The sequence below is a fragment of the Sus scrofa genome, chromosome 6, assembly GCF_000003025.6.
Source record: "Sus scrofa isolate TJ Tabasco breed Duroc chromosome 6, Sscrofa11.1, whole genome shotgun sequence".
NCBI classification, from domain to species: domain Eukaryota; kingdom Metazoa; phylum Chordata; class Mammalia; order Artiodactyla; family Suidae; genus Sus; species Sus scrofa.
In genome coordinates, this window is record NC_010448.4 from 25,961,261 (window position 1) to 25,973,935 (window position 12,675).

Below are 12,675 nucleotides of genomic sequence, written 5' to 3' on the forward strand. Positions count from 1 at the left end.
CGTCCAGTCCAGCCAGCCAACAAATGGGTCCCACTGCTTGAGACTCGAGAACGTTGTGCAAAGCGAGGCTGCCTGAGATCCCCTTTCAGCTCCATCAGTTCAGCCTGATGTTTCAGGGAAGATGATTAAACCCTCTGATCCTCAGTTTTCCCATCAGTGAATGGATTTTTCTTGAGGAATTAGATAATCTCTATAAGACTCTTTACACAGTGCCCAGCAAAGAGTAGTGCTCAACACGTATGTAGTTGTATTATATATAAACATACAGAAGAGCTGGATTCTCTGGGGACACATGTGCACCCTGTGTAGTCAGTTTAGTAAAACAAGGAGGAAGTGAACTTAAAACTCAGGTGCTTTTTAGCAGTGTATGCCTCATTTTAGAAAGGGTGCGGGTATGTTAATTTTTAGTCCCTTAACACTTTTTAGTATAGCGAGACACACCATTATCCCTTTTTTATCTCTGATCATCAATCCATGTTAAACTTGGAGTGATTAGTATAGGAGCATAATCACTTCCCAGGTGCTAAAGAACTAGCAAGTGGGATATGCCTAAAAAAGCACATTTTGATTTATTTGCTACTACAATTTCCCTCTTGTTTCACAGGCTAGAAGGCAACAACAGGGTCATTCAGAATTGTAATTCAACTTAATATTATGTAATCAGATAAAACTAAGTTACTTTGCCATCACATATTATGTAGTTGATTTCTATAATATAAAAATTTCTGTATCATTTTGTTGAGGTTTTTTTTTTTTTGTTTTGTTTTGTTTTTTTTTGCTTTCACAGTAGAGGATGTGACCATTTCTTCTGCTTAATCGTATGTGCATAAGAGAGAGACTATTAGGCCATGGTTTGCACAGAGTAGGTGCACAGGGAGCATTAGAGTTCAAAACTATCAACTGTCATGGTAATTTGTTTTCACCAATAATATGCAACTTGTGTCAAGAGAAGAAAGAAAGGCATACATTATTTCACTTAATAACAATTATCTAGGAAATGTTGAGTCGTTATTATTCTGTATTAGTTCTACTTGCCTTCATGTTAAATGGATGAAAGCTGAATTAAAAGGTGACATTTGGGCTATTTCCTAAAAAATGTGATTTCTCAGTCTTTAAATACATTTCCTTAGCTTGTGTTTTCATCTAGGCAACTTTGCCACTTTAATGTTATTTAAAATTAAATTTGTTCTTTGGTTCGTTCCAATGCTTAGGAACTTAATAAGTTTATAAATCATAATTAACTACAACTCTTTGTTCTATTACCCTTTTGAATTGCCTTCTTTTGGACTTTTTTCCCCTTTCTCCATGTAATTTGCCACATGCGTACTTTATTTTAAAGATGGGTAGACCTCATTTTCAAGAGGTGGTGGGTTGGCTTCGCTGGAAATGTGTGACCGTATCGTAAGTGATACACATGTGAGCATGTGGATACACATGCTTGCACAGGTGTGTCAACATTCATGTGCACGTGAAGGCTTAATTGCCTTCCAGGGAGCATCTTTTGTAAAGCTTCTCCTCCACTTTGCTGGGTGCAATACCTGAAACACTGATTCCAGAATTCCACCAGGGATTTCTTATTTCTGTATAATAAGAGGACGTCAAATGAAGTATAATGGATTTTCAAACACTCCAGCCAAGCTTTAAAATGTTCAAAGAGAGCGTCAGAAGGCCTCAGGCATTAGGATCCTACTTCGGGAATGTGGGGGAGTGTCATTAGAATGTGGAGCCACAGGGGGCAGAGAGGATTCCTGAAGATGCCTCTTCATCACATCACACAGATCTTTCCTAATGTTCTCTCTAGAAAGAGCTGTGATTTTAGCAAGAAGGGGTGTAGGGGCAAGCGGTTATAAGGAACCGGTCATAGGCCTAAGAGTACTAAAATATTTGCAAGCCCTTCCTCTTCCTCTGGCAGACCCACCCTCAGGAGCGTTCTTGTTTACCTGCATGCCATCTTATACACATGCTTGTTCCTGTTGTTCTTAAACCTAAGATTGTACTTTAAGATGTTGATCTTTGGAGTTCCCGTGGTGGCTCGGCAAAAACGAATCTAACTAGGATCCATTAGGATGAGGGTTCTATCCTTGGCCTCACTCAGTGGGTTAAGGATCTGATGTTGCTGTGGCTGTGGTGTAGGCCAGTGGCTATAGCTCTGATTCGACTCCTAGCCTGGGAACCTCCATGTGCCTTGGGTGTGGCCCTAAAAAGCAAAACAAAACAAAACAAAACAACAACAACAATAAACCCTAAGATCTTCTTAAACCTAAGGTGTTTTTTTCTTCCTGAACCCTCTGCTTTTCTCTCTCCTGGTCATCACAGGCTTAACTTTTTTTTTTTCTTCTTTTCATTCTTGTTGAAATCGTTTAAGTTTTATACTGATGCCAAAACAGTTGAAAAGTGGTTTATGCTGTACAATATAGATGATCTCAGAACTTTTTGCACTTCTCCCTTGTTTTCCCTTCTGTGAGGTGTGAGGACAGATGCTGCTCATTTCCTCCAGCCTTTTCTCCACTCCCAAACGCACAGTGATAAGTTGAGGATACATCTTATACTCATTTCTTGGTTTATTTGGCAACCTTCTATGAGGCAAGCCTATTGCATGAGACCGTCTTCTACACTGACCTTTTAACTGATGCCATGATAAATCCTCAGCTTCCAGCACTCTCCTTGCCCCTGGATAGGTAACAGGCATATCTCCTACCTCTGGATGTCGAGGCCAAGTCAGCACCTGGAACAGCTCCATCAATGTCCGCATTCACAGAGAAGGACCTTTTTAAAAAACACACAGTGATGACCCTCTTGAACCTCAGGGAACGCCACCAGATTTTGCCTTCTAGCTCTGTTCTCTGGACGTGTACTTGGTTTCCATGGTAGTAGCTCTACAAGTAGATACTTATCTTCGTGGATAGCCTCACAATGGAGAGTTCACTTGAATACTGCCCCAAGCTTTTCTACTCCATATTTGCCTGAAGATGCTGGCCCCCTTTGTGTCTACATATCGCAAAATGGGTCTGTCATCTAAGCCCCAATGATACCTTAATCATGAAAATGATTCAGAATTAAAATTTTATGCAATGTGGGAGCAATTTGGCATTCTAGACTGGGAGAAACTCTAGGTAAGTGTTGTTACAGATAAAGGGGAAACACCACAAACCCAACACTTCTCAAGAAAGTTCTTCAGAGGTAGTTTGTTATGATAATACTGATATAGACAATACTAGTTTATAGTGCTGCCTCTCTCACAAACCTTAATTGAGAAATATTAAATATGTCTTATCCGTTCTTTGATATTCAATTTTCACGTTTTTTTAAAAAAAGAAATTGTGTTGTTTTTCAAAAAATAATTCCTTATGAAAAATTTCTGATCGTTTTATTTTAAATATCATCTTTAAAATTATGTGACAATATTAACAGATGAGGTCTGTAATGTCTTTTAAATACATATTGCTCTTCTCTCTAAAATCCAAGCCACCTCTTTAGTGACAGATTCAATGGCAAACTTTAATAATTTTAGTCAAATTTTAGTAAATGATTCTGTATACTGGATAGTAACGAACTTAGTGATTCCAGGGTAATACAGCAATTAGAACTAAGATTTTTTAAAATTTTCCATTATGGTTTATTGCAGAATATTGATTGTAGTTCTATATGCTATACAGTTGGACCTTGTTGTTTATCTATTCTATATATAATAGTTTGGATCTGATAATCCCAAATTCCCAATCCACCCCTCTCCCATCCCTCTCTCCCTTGTGAGTCTGTTTCTGTCTTGTGGAAGTTCATTTGTGTCATATTTATATTCCACATATAAGTGATATCATGTGGTATTTGTCTTTCTCTTTCTGACTTACCTCACTTAATATGAGCATCTATAGTTCCATCCATGTTGCTGAAATTGTGTTCTTCTTTATGGCTGAGTAGTCTTCTATTGCATATATATTTCTTAGCTCTTACAATGCATGGGGGACCCGATATGTTACATTAATAAGATTTGACACAGGAAAGGACTTGTCTACATTTCTACAATCGACACACCACAACTCAGGGTTGATGTGAAAGAGTTAGAGAAAATGAGGTATAAAAACGCTTTAAAACATACTAGATAGTAAGTTTTGGATCTTATCAAACACAGGCATTTCACTTATCTGCATTAATGTATCACAAATTAAAAGTCTGCGTAACACAGTCAATATCAATTTTTACTGTATTGATTTTTTGAAAAACATTCAAACCTTTTCTTCTCTCCAGAGACAGGATAGAGAAGATGACTTATTTGAAGTCTGCATTAGTCAGGTAACTCACATTATGTTACGGTAAGAGAGTGCCCTGAAATTTCAGTAGTTTACAACCAAGGGTTATTCTCATCCACTTTACATGACCATCCTATGTTGGATGTGACCTCCCCTGTGCCGCTTTTATGCCAGAGCTCAGGCTGAGAGAAGTTTCTGTTGGGAAGATTGCCAGTGTTATGCCAGAGGGACTGTGCAGGTGGGGACCACATGATGACATACAAGCTTCGACTTAAACATAAAAACCACTCACATTTCATTCGCCATGCAAGTCACAAGGCCAAACAAGAAGGCGCTGAAGCCAGAATATTTAACCTTTGACAAGGTAGACACAGTGGATATTTGGGAATCCCATATTGAAGGAGCTAAACCACATGCAAACATCCACTAGATGAAAAGCACTTGGCATGTAATACCAATACACTGGTCCCTACCCCGTCATTAGTTTGCTGTGTGCTCCTAAGCAATCCACTTAATCTGTCTGTGAATGAGAATACCAGCTTCTTTGCTTTCTTTCTGGAATTGAGAGTAAGTGGAGATCAGGTCATGAGAGTTTCAAAGTGTTTTGCAAATCAAGCAAAACCTAAATAAAACTCCAGCGGGATCCAGGTATCAGAGACCACTGTGTTTATTCACCCCACAGGTCAGGGATTGTTTTAGACAGGGAGACCCACTCTGCTCTAACCTGGCAATATCTGTAACATGGAGCAAGAAAATAAGTAAAGATTTGCTTCGTCTTTTGTATCTTAGAAGAATTCTTTTTTTAAAAATGATTTTTATTTTTTCCATTATAGTTGGTTTACAGTGTTCTTTCACTTTTCTACTGTACAGCAAAGTGACACAGTGACACACACATACATACACACACACATGTATATACGCATATTCTTTTTCTCACATTATTCTCCATCACAAGTGACTAGATACAGTCCCCAGTGCTATACAGCAGGATCTCATTCCTATCCACTCCAAATGCTATAGTTTGCATCTCTTAATCCCAGACTCCCAATCCATCCTACTCCCTTTCCCTCCTCCTTGGCAACCACAAGTCTGTTCTCCAAATCCATGACTTTCTTTTCTGTGAAAAGGCTCATTTTTACTGTATATTAGTTTCCAGATATAAGTGATGTCATATGGTATTTGTCCTTCTCTTTCTGACTTACTTCACTTAGTATGAGAGTCTCTAGTTTCATCCATGTTGCTGCAAATGGCATTGTTCTTTTTTTATGGCTGAGTATTATTCCGTTGTATATATATACACCACATCTTCTTAATCCATTCATCTGTCGATGGACCTTTGATTCCATGTCTTGGCTGCTGTGAATATTGCTGCAATGAGCATACGGCTACATGTGTCTTTTTCAAGGAAAGTTTTGTCCGGATACATGTCCAAGAGTGGGATTGCTCGGTCATGTGGTAGTTCTGTAATTACTTTTCTGATGTACCTCCAGACTGCTTTCCATAGTGGTTGTAATATCTTGGAAGAGTTCTATTTCTCCATATTGATTTCAAGAGAAGTCCAAAGAGTAAAAAGGCTACCATTTTAAATGTGAAGGAAGTCTGTTCTTTCTCGATCAATTTTCAAACATGGGTGTGAACCGGACTTAGTCTAAAAGAGACATCTGACCTCTAGGTCTGAAATCAGGGTGTGCACAGGGCCATGCTCCCTTCTGAAGGTGCTGCAGAAGGATCCACTCCAGGCCTTTATCCTAGATTCTGGTAGTTCCCTGACTTGTGGCAGTGTAACAGCAATCTTTCCATGATGTTGTTCCTGTAAGCATTTCTATCTCTGTGTCCAAAATTTCTTTCTTTTATTTTTTATTTTTTTAATATATGTAAGGACACCAGTCGTCTTGTGTTAGGGCCCACCTAATGAACCCATCTTAACTAATTATATCTATGCTCACCCTGTTTCCAATGAGGTGACATTCTAAGGGACTGAGGGTTAGGACATCAGCTTATGAATTTCTAGGGACACAGTTCAACCCATAAAAAGATCTAACTTAATTTACAGTGTGATTTTAAGTAAATCATTTCCACTTTCCCATCTTTCGACACTGGTTTCTTTAACTTGACAGCTCTTTGCCAGAAAATATCTAGAAGCACCCTTAGTTTCAAGTTTCTACGCTATTTGAGATACCAGGCTCTAGTTTTGTAAATGGTCAAACCAGCCTCGGTGGCCCCCATAGAGTTGATCTGCTGATTTAAGAATCCACAAGCATTATTGTTCTGTCTCAAAAGGCTTTGACCTAAGGGAAGGACCCTAAAATAGCTGAGCGGAAAGACCCTTTTTGGTCAGAGAGGAAACCGCCTTTCTTGTCAAGTGGACTGCTCGCCTTTGCCTGAAGTCCCCCAGCAGAAGAAACACGGGGGCTCTGAGGCTGTCCTTCATGTGGGGACACTTAGTGCTGCTCAGACATTCTTTCTGAAGTTGGACAGTTGCACTCATGCAGAGTTTCAAATTCAGTTCTCTGGGACTGGATTGAGCTCATGTCATCTACTTAGAGCCAGGGTCAGCCCCCTCCCTGCTCATGACCCTGATTTTTGATACCCTCAGGATAAATATTTGGAGCTGCAGTCTTGAGGGAGAACAGACAGCTTGGATGTCCCTGGTTCTTTTATCCTTCTGTCTAAATTCCAAGTTCCTTAGCTCTCAGTCTCAAGACCACAAAAGTGAAGACAGTGACCCCACCTATTCGGAAACGGAACCACTCCTTGAACCAAGAGAAAAGCCACCGTTAAGATAGTCTGTCGGGTAAACATAAGCCATGGCTTTTTTCCTATTTCAGTTAAAGTAATTTAAAGAAAAAAATTACCTTTGCACTCACTGCATTTAAGAGGACAGATTAATTATGACATGCTTAGAGAGCATTAATATGTGTGGATTCCTATCAAGTAATTATTCAAACCCACACATTCACCAAAAAAAAAGATTCTTGCTAGACATTTACATATACAAATTTGAAAAGTTCATTTCTAAACTCCACTATGATTTATTACACCCACATTTTGATCATTTGAATTATGTATTAAACACATACTTTAAAAATACTTGTCATTATAACATGCTTTACACAACAATGTGTTATATTTCTTGCTGGGAATTATTAATATATACTTATAGGACACATGTATGTCAAGAAATGTAGATGCATTTATTGGTAACAAATGAAGTTAATGAAGCATCTGTGAAGGATATTTTAATTTACCGCTACCTGAAACTTAATAAAATCTTAAATCCTTATTTATAAGTTCATCAGATGCTAAAAAATGAGATGTTTTTAAGGCTGGAAGAGAAGGAAAATTAACATGTTTCTACTTTTCTCCTAGCACAAAGCACAGTTTACTTAAAGACTTCAATAGGAGTATGACATTGCAGTGACTTACAAAATAAAAGCAGTCAGAATCCAGCGTAGGCAACCTATCTGCAAAATTATACACACACACACATGCACACACACACATAAGAAATTGACTATGATAGCTTTAAGGCAGCACACGGAGGTGCGACAAAAGAGAGATTACCAGAGAATAAAAATGCATAGCACAAAGAATGCTAATTGCAGTATTATTTAAAACAGCATATTATAAAATCTCAATGAATCCTAATGAATCAGAGGATTTATTTGAGCCTAACAACAGCTAAGTAGTTCTTAAAATGAAATCAAGAGAGATTAGAAAAAGAACAATAAAATTAAAGGGTCCATCTTGAGCTTGAAAGTCAGGGAACACAGAAGCATTACACATAAGGTCAGCAGAGAACTTGAAAATTCACTGATTTCATCAACATATATAATTCTCTGGGTCTTTGCTTCTTTTGCTTCATAGTCAAGTCGTTGGACTCCAACCTTGGCAGTATTCTCTCAGCCCCCGGCTCTACCTTCTGTTATTTATTTCCCTTTTCACCTAGAAATGGAGCCTTAATAAAAACGTATTTTATTTCTAATCTGCTATTTCATGGGTCTTGCCCTGATAATCATTACTGCTTTTATTGCAAAAGAAAATCCTTTTTTTAAAAGGCCTGCATCTTGAATGACCATATTTATGTGCTGGCTGTTCCATAAATGATAGCAAACTTCCCTTTAGCTACTCCAGCTCTTCTCAGTGGGTTGGGGATGAGGATTGAATGAGTGATGGCCTTCATTGGTGAGCGAGGCTCCTGGTTTGACTCCCTTAGGCTAGAGCTGAACAGCCTAAGCAAAGTAGAGGGTTGATAAATTACTTAAATATTTTTGCCCAAGTTACCCTTGAAGCCCCACAACCATAAACAGATCTGAGGAGAGAGGGAAAATGCTGACAGGATTCCAAGGAACCCAGATCAAGTTCATAGTCCCGTTACCGTCTGAAGCAGAATAATAGTCTCCTTTCCCATCTTCTATGGAAAATACTCATGGTAACTATCAGGAAACATGGGGTCAAGTCTAGGCTCCACTCTGAGTCCCCTGCGCTCTCTCTTTGCAGCTTGGTTTCCTCACCTGTAAAATGTGAATTTATTATTTCATTTAATTATTGCTAAAGATATGGCAATTGTGATTGCCCCACCTCCGTGAATGAATGAGTATATACATGTGAATAAACATTAGAGAGATTTAACAGTTTTTTCCTAGGTCATATATGGAACAACTGAGCCAGATTTCTAACCCATTTGCAGGAAGTGTGTACGTAAGGCTGCCTCTGTGGGGATTTGGTTACACCAAAAGTTTGGAAGTGAAAAGAGGAAGATCCCTGCCTATCCAGGGCTTTGTATTCCCTTCTCCAAATATCTGCTTTTTCATAATTCCTGGAACAATCCCTATTTCACACTGTTCATAACACTTGGAAGTTAAACTTGTTTTCAGTTTATTCATCTTGGTGCATCCTTAGCTGGCCATCCAGTGACCTCTGATCTCTGTTATCTGCTGCCTCCTGGAACTCAACTGCCAAGGGATTTGTTGCAGATGGAACAAAAAGGGACAAAGTATGACCAGAACCACATCTTAAGGATTACCCATGGGTAGAAGATAGAAGTTCACCCTGGAGTTAGAGTTTATTCTTCTATAACTTGTATTCCTCTGTAACTGAGCATACAAACATGGGCTCACATGACATACATTTTGGAGGGAGGGAGTTTCCTTTGCCACATTAAGTTCCAACTTTTGTGCATGAAGGGGTGTAGGTTGTTGATTTAGCAGATCAGGTAAAGTTACACATTTGAGAGGCTTCTTTGAACTCTGTCATGGCACCTCTGTCACCACATTGCATTTATTTAAGATTTGGTTTCTTCTGTTATATTGTCATCTCCTTGGGACAGGGACCATGTCTTGTCTAACTTTGTATCTCCAGTAGGCAGCACAGGGTTTGGTATTTAAAAAGCACCAAATAAATATTTGTGGAATAAATAAGCAGAAGCACAATTCGTTTTCCCAATTTCCTGTCACCTACCTCAGAACAACCCTTTCACATACTCTGGAAAATTATTTTCATTGTCTCAGATTTTGCAGTAACTCAGACATCCTGTCTATAACACTTATTAATCATAATAACTTTGAAATAATTTCTCTGTGCAAATATTCAGGGTCTCATCCATAACTAAGTGAAATACAGTCTAAAATAATCAATCATTATTTTCTAAACCAAAGACCCTGTAATTAAAGAGTCTATCAATGTGCCAACAACTTGTGGGTCTGGAAATTAATTTTTGTTTGTTAAAGGACCTTAAAGATAATGTAATAGGGGCTTATTGTGAAATGGATTAATAAATTGCCTGTCTCGTTTCACTTGTTCTTTTCTGTTTAAATTCCGTGGAAAAGTAAGAAAGTTGTGCAGTTTTATTCCTTTAAAAATGTGATGTAATGCATACTTTTCTTCTAAATCCAAAGGAATCATCCTTCTTGCCATCATGCTGTTTACTTGCTTTGCCTGTAAAATGCATGGACAGAGGAAATGGACCCCTGAATGCTTATATCAGGCGATAGAGACAGGTTATTTCATTTAGTCTCCTGTTGAATTCATTCACTCAACAAATACATGTTGAGTGCCTTCTCTAAGTCATGCACACATTGCTGTTTCTCTTTCGAGGATGGTGGATGCCGAGGCCCAGAGAATGGGTCTGAATTGACCCTGGGATTCACAATTAGTAACTTGGAAGCAACAGGATTGGAACCCAGGTCTGTCTGACTCCAGAGTCTAGGTCCATTCTGTCACATCTTTGGTCCATAAACATTTGAATCTAAGCCCCTTGAGTCACTGTGTAATATCTTTTCTTAGAGGCAATTGCAAGCAATTTGAAGGAAAGTCCAGAGAGGCCAACATTCTTCTGAAAAGATCTACTTGACATGTAACTAGAGCATTTCTGAACTGAAGCAGGACCTAGTGAACATCTCTTCCAGCCCTTTCATTTGAAAGGTGAATGGACATTAACTGCCTTCTGTAGTCCATGCATTTTTTAAATTTATCCAACCAATGTTCATGAACCGTCTACTGTATGAGAAACAATGCAAAACACTTTTGTCAAACACAAACAAGGCAGATTTGCTCTTAAGATGTTGTGGAACTCAGAATTCTGCTTAGAGTAATTGCCTGAGAGAATTTATTTATTTTTTCATTTTCTGTCTTTTGTCTTTTTAGGGCCGAACCTGCGACATATGGAGGTTCCCAGGCTAGGGGTCCAGTCAGAGCTGTTGCTGCTGGCCCACACCAGAGCCACAGCAATGCCAGATCTGAGCCGTGTCTGTGACCCACACCATAGCTCACTGCAACGCCAGATCCTTAACCCACTGAGCGAGGCCAGGGTTCGAATCCGCAATCTCATGGTTCCTAGTGGGATTCGTTTCCACTGCACCACAATGGGAACTCCTCATGAAGAAAATTTTAACAGCATTTCCCTTAGCTGTTGTAAATGTAGGGCCAATTTGATGACGTTACACTGGCACATTATGCCAATCATCCTTCAGACAGACCCATTGTAACTGAGTTTACATTAGGAAACTGTACCCGTCCCAGAAACAATAGAAGAATAAAAGACACTGTAAGTTGAGAAGGATGAAAGCTATTCTGTTTAGATAGGTGGAACAGAGGTAATAAATAGTTTCCCTTCCCCAAGAGTCCATCCTGCTCACTCTGTCTTAATCAGTACTTCCTTACACATGTTCATTGGCCCTGTATACTCACCTCCATTGAGGTTGCCTCCACTCCTTTGTGGATGTGCAGTGAAAAGTCTGTTGCCCCCCCACTGGCTGTCTAAGGTCTGGAATGAGGTCTTGCTCATCAGGAACATAATCCATCCTTAATACTCATTTGTTGACAAAATAGGTGAATGAATGAGTGAAGGATTGAAAACATTTGACATACATTTTGGAGGGAAGCAAGTTTAAGTTCCGTGAAGCAGATGTTAATGAGAACATCAGCAAAGCCAGGGATTTCATGCATAGGGTAACAAGAGCTTCGATACGTGAGAGTGGGCTACAGATCATTGGGCAAAGGAACAGAGAAGACTAAATAGAAGTCAATCAGCAGAATTTGGGAAGCATGAGAAAAAAGTCCAGAAGAAACTTCAGCTAGCACAGTGGCCCCAGGACAGTGGTTGTTAACAGGGTTGAATAATTGCCTGATGAATCGAGAATTAAAAAGATTAGATCAAAAATACAATCAGCAACTCTTATGGGTGGTTGTACATTATTAACTTGAGATAATGATGTAGTAACTGTATGTAGTTCTTATTCCAGTAGTCTTTATCTGTTCAATCAATAAATATTTTAAGTTGTTTACTATCTTTTAAACACTGATATATAGCAGTTCTTATGACTAATAGTTTAAGTCATTTTTGATTAAGTGTGTTATCATTGTCGCACATGCATGTAGTTAAAGGAATTTCTTCAAGTATGGGTGGAAATGGGTATGTGTGTTGCCTGGTTGCCAGGTCACAGCTGGAGCCCAGATTGAACAAAACTAGTTCAGTCACCTTGATTTCAGAGTATTACCTTTGGACAAAGCCAATATCTTGTCTGGATATGCCAGATGTTACCATTTCTCATCTAATCTTCACATCATTTCTCTCTGCGACAGCTAGATTTATCTTCTAAAGCTCATTTGCATTTTAAAATCAAGGTTTTATTTCTGATTATAAAAGTGAGATATGTTCACTATAGAAAACTTCGAAAGTACAGAAAACTTCACAACTAAGAGAAAATCGCTCTTTATGTGTCGCTTGTATTTCTAGGATTTTTCTGCTTAAAAAATAAACCAAACGTCTCAAAAGATAGACCCTACTTGTCTTTTTACTATTTACTGTATGTTTTTACACAGAAATATCATTCTTTTTTTTTAAGGTCTATAATGATTTTTATTTTTTCCACTATAGCTGGCTTACAGTGTTCTGTCAATTTTCTACTTAAATATCATTCTTAAATGG

General features: G+C 38.6%; 1 protein-coding gene across 1 annotated transcript in view; it reads left to right on the forward strand.

Moving 5' to 3' along the window:
- The window catches only part of LOC106507571, a 292,237-nt gene that overhangs the window by 26,419 nt on the left and 253,143 nt on the right, over window positions 1-12,675 (forward strand). The gene's annotated exons all lie outside the window — the stretch shown is intronic.